Source organism: Aptenodytes forsteri, unplaced genomic scaffold (genome assembly GCF_000699145.1).
Source record: "Aptenodytes forsteri isolate BGI_AS27 unplaced genomic scaffold, ASM69914v1 Scaffold142, whole genome shotgun sequence".
Taxonomy (NCBI): domain Eukaryota; kingdom Metazoa; phylum Chordata; class Aves; order Sphenisciformes; family Spheniscidae; genus Aptenodytes; species Aptenodytes forsteri.
Genome location: NW_008794598.1, coordinates 5,534,280 through 5,542,132, shown reverse-complemented (window position 1 = coordinate 5,542,132; position 7,853 = coordinate 5,534,280).

The following is a 7,853-nucleotide window of genomic DNA, read 5'->3' as shown; positions in this document are numbered from 1 at the left end:
CCCCCCCTTCCTCGGGCTGGGGGCTCGGGTACAGTCGTGGTGATCCCTTCCTAGGCCGGTGCCTTGCACCCGGGAGCCCCCAGGCCACTGGAGATGAGCAGCTTGGATTATTGCCCCGGGCTCATTGGGGTGCCTTCATCCTCCACCCGCTTTTTTGCAGGAGGCACGGGGGCCCCCCAAAATGTGCAGGAGCATTGCCAGGCGCCAGAGTCCAACCCAGCTGCACGCCCAGAGAGCCTGTAGCCTTGTCTCCGCCACCGTTAACCCAAAGAAGCAACATCCAACAAACGATGGGAATAATAAGAGCCCGTATTTATTTTCTAGTCTGATAACTTCAGGTCCAGATGGCCTCCTAACGTGCGGAGGTGTGACGGGGTGGAAGGACAGCGGGAGAGGGACTGAGAGGAATGAGCAAGGAAGAAGTTATGTTTGCGACAGAGAGAAGTGGTGAGATGGGAACTGCAGAGGCTCCTACGCTTATTTTCTATAGAGCATACCAAATACTTGGGCATATGTACGCTCCACCTCCCACTCACGATCGTGCAGAGTATTGCATAATATTACCATCTGAATTTATAGAATTAACCGAATTGTTTTCAAAGGAAAAAGTAAATGCTATTTTCCCTCATCTACAGTCCAACTATAGATCTTTTGTCTTTTAACGTATGTTAACCGTGGAATCGGAGCAGCCAGTCTATGACGAGTCTGTTTTGCAAAGTACTTGGGTTGGAGCAGAGCTTGTTGAAGCCTTAGAAGCATGGGAAAACATGTTATTTAATGCTGAACAGTCTTACATGTCAACATCTCGGTACTCCTTTCTGTGTATGCTTTTCAAAGAATCTATTGTAATTAACACATCACAACTCAGTAGTATATTCTATTCTTGTCCCGCATGAAAAAGAACATATCAAAGATTTAGAAATAAAGTCCCAATACTCGCTGATTTACACAGGATCTCGCCTAACCTCAAAAGAACAGCTAGGCAACAGCACGGTCCTATCCATGAAGGATTAAGAAAAAAAGAAATCGATAGGTGTTTTTGCTTCCGAGTTGAGTGTTGGGAAGACGGTTATACAGTAAATAAAATCACTTCAATAACTGATGAGCAGCTTCACTATCGTTTTCCTTCTGTATGTGAGAGCTTTTGATTTTAACAGCAGGTTTTGTTTGGGTTTTTTCTCTAGCATTTTTGGTGTCGTCTTTTTTTTTTTTTTAAATATGACAAACTTTTGCAAACTCTTCCATTTTGACCGCAGTTTTGAAACTCTGTACTCTTAGATTCACACTGGAATTGGCTTCTTATAATCACATGAGGTTCCAGTCTTGCAAAGATTTGCATACGTGCTTAATGTCAAGCATGTGAATAGCCCTGTTAAGTTCAGCAGGATGACTCGTGCGCAAAGCGATGTACGGACATCTCCAAAGATTGGGGGCCACGTGTTAGATCATCAAAACAAGTTATCCATCATTTGCTTTTATAATAGAGCTGTGGAACTAATGCGTTGCTTGAAAAAACATTCTGAATTTATCTCCAATCCCAGAGGCACAACTTAATTCAATTTCTTCGCTCTCCCAGTTTTTAAAGGGTGCAAGTTCAAAACCAGCCATGTCGCTTCAAATGAAAGGAGCAGCCAAGACAGCTGAAACAGAGCTGGGCACCTTCAATCGGATTATAATTTTGTTCATCTTCATTCAAGTGTATAAAACAGACTTGAAAAGGGGAGAAAATCATCATGTGGAATTGAGAACTGACCTTTTTTGTTTGTTGATTCATTAAGCCGCAAAAAATGAGTAATGTTTGTATCTGTGCTTCAGCTTGGTGGTTCTGTGGCCATTTTCTTCAGAATTGTTGAAATTAATGCAATTGCTAAAAAGGACCTGTGCGCGTTAAAGGTTAAAAGCCTGATATCAAAGCGATTAGCAGCAGCTGCAGTTTATTTCAGCTGGATTTGCAAGTGCTCAGCTGCACTTTCTAAGACCCTCGGTTTGTGTGGAGTATATATTACCCTGTTCAGCCCCACCAGCTTCAGAGAGGCGACACAGGCACTCGGCACTAGCACCTCGGCGATGTTCTTTTTTAAATCTCAACACGCAAATCACAGTTTTAAAACCCTTTTTCAGGTGAAGTGTTCTGAAGACAGATCTGAAATGATGGTTGATGGTGGAAGAATTTTTATTTTTCCAACCAAACTTGGCTAAAAGGAGCTAACTCACTCTCATTTAACAGAAAATCAATGAGGGTTGAAGATACACACTAACCTTTCCAGTATTATTTAATAGCGCGCAATCTGACAAAAAGGGAGTTAGCAATCAGTCGAAGTGCTGAGTGAATCCGTTGTGAAGCAGCACTTTGGCTGAACGTTGCGTTAAAAGCTGTATAAACCCACGTGCTCAGAAAACGGCCTCGCGGAGAGAAATCGGGCAAACCATCCCGTATGCCACATTCACTCAGAAACTCTGACATTTCCACAGTGCGGGAATGCTGACGGCCTGGAACGTAACTGCAGTTAGTGCAGCGAGGGTTCATCCGTTCGGGGCAAAAACGAGTTGGTACTGGCTATTTTGGTCTTCAATCTTTCTCTTTCACGTCTTGTTTCTCTTAGTTGGGAAAAGAAAAAGAGCCATAATCGTGTTACCGGCCAACACTCCACTGACCCACGATACGGGAAACCGCAGAGGATTAGGAACGCTTTCCCTGGTTGCTCGGGCAGGAGTCAGACGTGGAAATATGAAAAGGTATTACCATCCTTCGTACAGTATCTCACTAGAGTTCTCAGATATTTTTATAATTTTCTATGGTTTTCTTCTCTCCCATTATCACGTACTTAAAACCTGAAAATTACTTGTTTAGTCTGCTACCTAGAACGTGAAAAGGTTAAATAAGAAAACAGATTCTTTTTCCTATAGGTTAAAATAAGTGTATGGTTTTCTAAGAGGCTGTAGATATTTTCAAAGCTCTGCACAGAAAGATTTCTAGGTGGTGTCCAAAACGTGGCAAGTGTTGTGTCTCTTAAAAAATCCTGATAATTTTGTAGTGTCTCCTAAGAAAAAAAAAAAACCCAAACATTGCTTCATCTGCTTTTTCTTTCCCACTTGCATCTGGAAGAACCTAATAAATACATCCCATAAAGCTGCAACTCCACAGACCTAATTAGCTGCCAGAACTTACACAGAAAGATTGTTTACGATGAAGGCTTCACTTTCCAAATAAAAAATTGCTTAGATAATAAACTCAGAAATAAATGCAGGAATAACAAGTAAGTAGTATTTCAAGATAAACATCTGTACGTTTTGTGAGACAGGCACAAAGAAATTGTGTCCATATAAATGCTTATCGTACATTCTTAATATAAACAGCAAGCATATTTCTGACTAGCCTATTTATGGAATTTTGGATGTTCACTTAATGGCTGAGTGATTTTTTATCACTCAATTTTGTATTTGTAAGTATGTAAACTACGCAAGGGGAAAAAAAAGCCGTAACGAAAGGAATGTACATCAGTTATGTGCCAGCGTGGGTCATCTCATAGGCACCTCGGCTAAGATCATTGCTTCTTTGACTAACAGTGTCTGTCAGGGTCATACACCCCCTCTGTTTCTTGTGCTGATTTTAAAGCATTTTAAGCTTTGGCCTGAGTCACTGGCTCTGTTGAGTAGGTGTTTTTCAAGCTCCTTTCATGAAATGTGAACATGATTTTTTTTTTTTTTCCTTCAAGTAGCTGATTCCTCTTCATTGAAACGTGTCCTCAGATGCCGTACGAACACTAGGACAGTTGGTCTTTACAAACAGACACTGTCTTTCCACCACCAACCTGCTACGTTTCCCGCCATCTATTTTGAGTTCCTGGCTGGTACATACCACGAAAAACAAATACGTGCACACCTCCACGATTCCTGGGCTTGCAGAGCATCGGCTCCCCGCGTTTGTCAGGATATTGGGAATTGCAGAAGAAATAGTGCTTGGCTCTTGGACAGTGTGCTTAAGGGTCACTGTACAGGGTTGGTGGGCAAATTAGCGAAACCAGAGCGTGGAGCCCACACGCCAGCTGTCGAGATTGCTCTCGCGATTTCAGAGCGTTCAGTGTAAGCTCACAAAAGAGAAACCCAGGCCCTGAAACAGAAAGTGTTTTCTGAAAGTATATTCAGCAGAAAGATTGATACCGAAGAAACTTTTCTACATGCTATCCCTGAAACAAGTGGGACTAACGTTTGCTCTCACTGACGGCAAAATCTGTGTGCTCTGTTGCGTTCACGCTTGTTCTCCTCACACCCGTTCGCATCAGAAGTCCCCAGTGCCTCTTCCGTGCTCGTCCTCTGGTCAGACAGACAATTCCCAAAGGGCATCTCAGGTTATTCTCTAAAGCTGTGGAGGCTCCTTTTCAACTACCGGTAGATGGCTCAGTATATTACTTTGTCATGAAGATGTTTTCTCCCTCAGCCATCGTTACAGAGAGCCAGCAAACTCCAATCCTCTTCAGGTCTGCCTATCCCCTTTTGAAGAGGGGCAAGATGATTAAGAAATCACACCCTAAATTCCCATTTGAAGTGGTTTATGAGTTCTGTCTGAACAGGTTCTTCACCTTAACAGATGATTTTCTGAAAGAAAGCTCTGTACTCCAAAAGTCTCCATAGATTTACTCACTTTTTTTCTATGAGATTGAGCTTTTAAGACTTCTCTGCCTCTCTATGTCCGTAGCTACGTATAGTCAGGAGGCTCAGCCTGCCTCACCCACAGTCCTGAGACGTCTCCCTCTGCATTCGCACACACTCACCTGGATGATGCCCCTCTGCTGCTGACCACCAAGCCTCATTTTACCAGGGCACAGGCAGCTCTAAACGTCTGCAGCTCTCTGAGATGTTTATGGCAGCTGCAGAGAGCTCCTCTCTGGCCTCTATTAAAGATTACGCAGAGGACATGGCAGCCAAGTCAGATGCCAGGTTCAAAAGGACAGTATTTCAACTGCTGTTTGACTGATGCAGCTGGAACTTCTCCCTTCCACCGTTTGAGGAAAATGCAGGTTCTCTCGCACTCAGGAAGAAGAAAGGATGGTCCCTTACTCTCATCAAGCTGGGGTTCTTCAAGACAGCAGGACACCACTGCATGTCCTCCAGCCCAGCTCTTTGGAGCGCTTCGTAACAAAAATGTTGAATTTCAAGGGAATTGAGGGAACATCACAATGGTTCTGTGCTCACTGCCCCTACCTAAGAGGGGAGTGAAGCAAAGGGCTTGTACATGGCCCAGGGAGATATGAGCCAAGAGAAACCCGTATCTCATCAGTGCGGAGCATCTGTGCGGCTACGTCAGGATAACATCAACACCGTCATATCAAAAAGCTACAGTCGCTGGAGGGTTATCCCGAGTACTACACGGCATGAGCTGCAACGGAAAGACAGCCAAGAAACACAACATCACCTTGTCCAGTTCCCAGCGGAGATGAGAGCTCAGAAAATTCTGGTAGTGTTGCAGTTTTCCCTTAGTTGAGGTTTGTACAGCAAAACCGGATATCACTTAAGGCAAAGAAGAAAATTAGAGAGTACTGAAAGCGTACGTCCTGGCTAAACCAAACCAAAATGACTCAGCAGCTACAGAAGGGGTGGAGAGTTGAGAAATACTGCATGCATTACTGAGTTCATATACCTTCCCAACAGATACTTTTCTGTAGCCCTGGGGACTGCGTGCTCTGAGCTCTCGCACAGAGAAGATGCTCGCCTCTTGGCACGTGTCCCTCGGGATGGACTTTGGAACGACCAGCTGAACCTGACCGACCGTAACTGGGAAGAAGATGCCAACTAAGAAGATACTTACGCTGCAGTCCAAAGGTGTTATCACAACTAACAGTCGTACCTGCCTAGCGTTGAACTATCTAGTGACTATCTCAAGAAGCTGTGGATCTGCAGATACACCAGATTCAGCACAGGCTTAAAAACTTCCTGAAGACCCCGAGTAAATATTCAGGCTAGCTTGTGCTGAGCTCCTCACTACTTCACGGACTGTGCTATTAATACCGAGCTCAGTAGCTTTAAGCTAGTTCAGATACGCTTGCGTGAGCCGCAGTCACACCTGTGGATTGCAGGGTGGATCTGTGCGTTGCCACCAACGTACAGGAAAGGATTTGGAATGCGATTGCAGTAATTTAGAGATACTTGTAGTTTTTTTGCTGTCAACTGCAGGCAGAATACATTGGCAAGAGATCTTAAGAGCTGGACAGCTCTTTGGCAGCCAAGCACCTGTAATTGTAGGGAAGAACTGTAGGTCCAAACCAGATCTGTATCCGTGTATGTACTTTTTGCGTTGGTTCACGTCTGACAGATTTGTTACTGCTGGTGAGCCTTACACTCGATAGCTTCCCAGACCACCCCTGCAAAAGGGACTGATGGCCTACGTCTGTGCGCCTGTTCAGACTCTGTCAGACCACAGAAGGTATGGAACCCGAGTGAATCATCGCTCCGTTACTGTTCAGGCTTTCCTCTGCACTGACGTTAATGTGTAGGGACGTGTAACCTATCCAGAGGTTTACTTGAGTCCATTCAAGAAAACTCACAATTTCCATCCATCGGCAAAGCTGCAGGTAGGTGCCTGATTAGAGAATCACTCTTTACAGATGGCTGTGCACTGGTATCCTGCTCAGCGTATAAACAGCAGAAAAAAAAAAACCAACCTAATTTTTTAAGTACCTCTGTAAATTTTGGGTTAGCAATTAGCATTTCCAGGACTGTGATTATTAACCAAAGTGGTGTTTAAGGGAGTATGTGACAGGTTGGGGGGTGTCCTAATACGTATTGTGCCCCTCCCTTCCCATCCTTTGATACAATACGCAGATATCATTCCCTTGGTCTATGGACCACCCTTATAAAATGTCCATGAAACGTCCAGAAATGTCCACAAAACGTCCACCGAGTTCATTTAGTCCATGGCCTTGGGCTCCGTCTGTGATGGTGGTCACTCAGGACAGGAGAGGTGGTGCGTTGCGTGGAGTTACAGGGCCCCAAAGCCACCTCGGGTCGGGTCGCTGCTGCACTTGCGCTGCGTCTTGTAAGGCTTCTCCTCCGTCCGTTCAGGTGGTCCCTGCTATAGCAATTCCTGTAACATGCAACCCAAATCCCGGGTTACAACAATTTAAAGGTATTTCTATTGCAACCTCCACCCCTGGTCCCTGTGGACCAGACCATCGGGTTTAACGTTGGTTACTATGAAGAAAATTAACTCTACCCCGGCCAAAACCAGCATACATATTTAAAGATTTTTTTTTTTTTTTTGGTGGGAGTGAAGCATACCCATTCATATTTTAGGCAGGAATAAATCAAGGCCTGTCAGAGGAAAAAATCTATTCTGTAGCACTGCAGGGGGGGGATAAATAGCCCCCAAAGACCCCATTGTACTTAGGAAACTCTGGCAATTAACTGTTTAGCATATGGACAATGAGAACTTCCAAGCATAGAGGAGGAAGGGAAAAATTCTCTGTACTGTCCAATCTGCTGGAGATCACCTCAGAAATCAGTGGTCAAGACCTAGCAGTTACGGTGCTCTGGAATAAGCCACACAAGTGCGTATGGGATGTATTGCAAAAGGACTAATGAGAGGAATTGTCTACAAGATCATCAAGATGCATGAGAAAGAGGGCTGTCAGGGGGAGCCAGGAATTTACATAACAGAAGTCCCAGACTTTGAAACTAGCCTGGAGTCCCCTTACTCCCCAGACTCCTGCTCTTCCACATTTGCTATCTTGAAGCATCCCACCCTGGGGATCAGTTACACTTGGTTTCTAAAGCACGAGAGCGTTTCGGTGCTCATGAGACCCAAACTCACCAAAGCGAGAACCTGCAGACACAGTTGTAATGACACCGCAGTCACT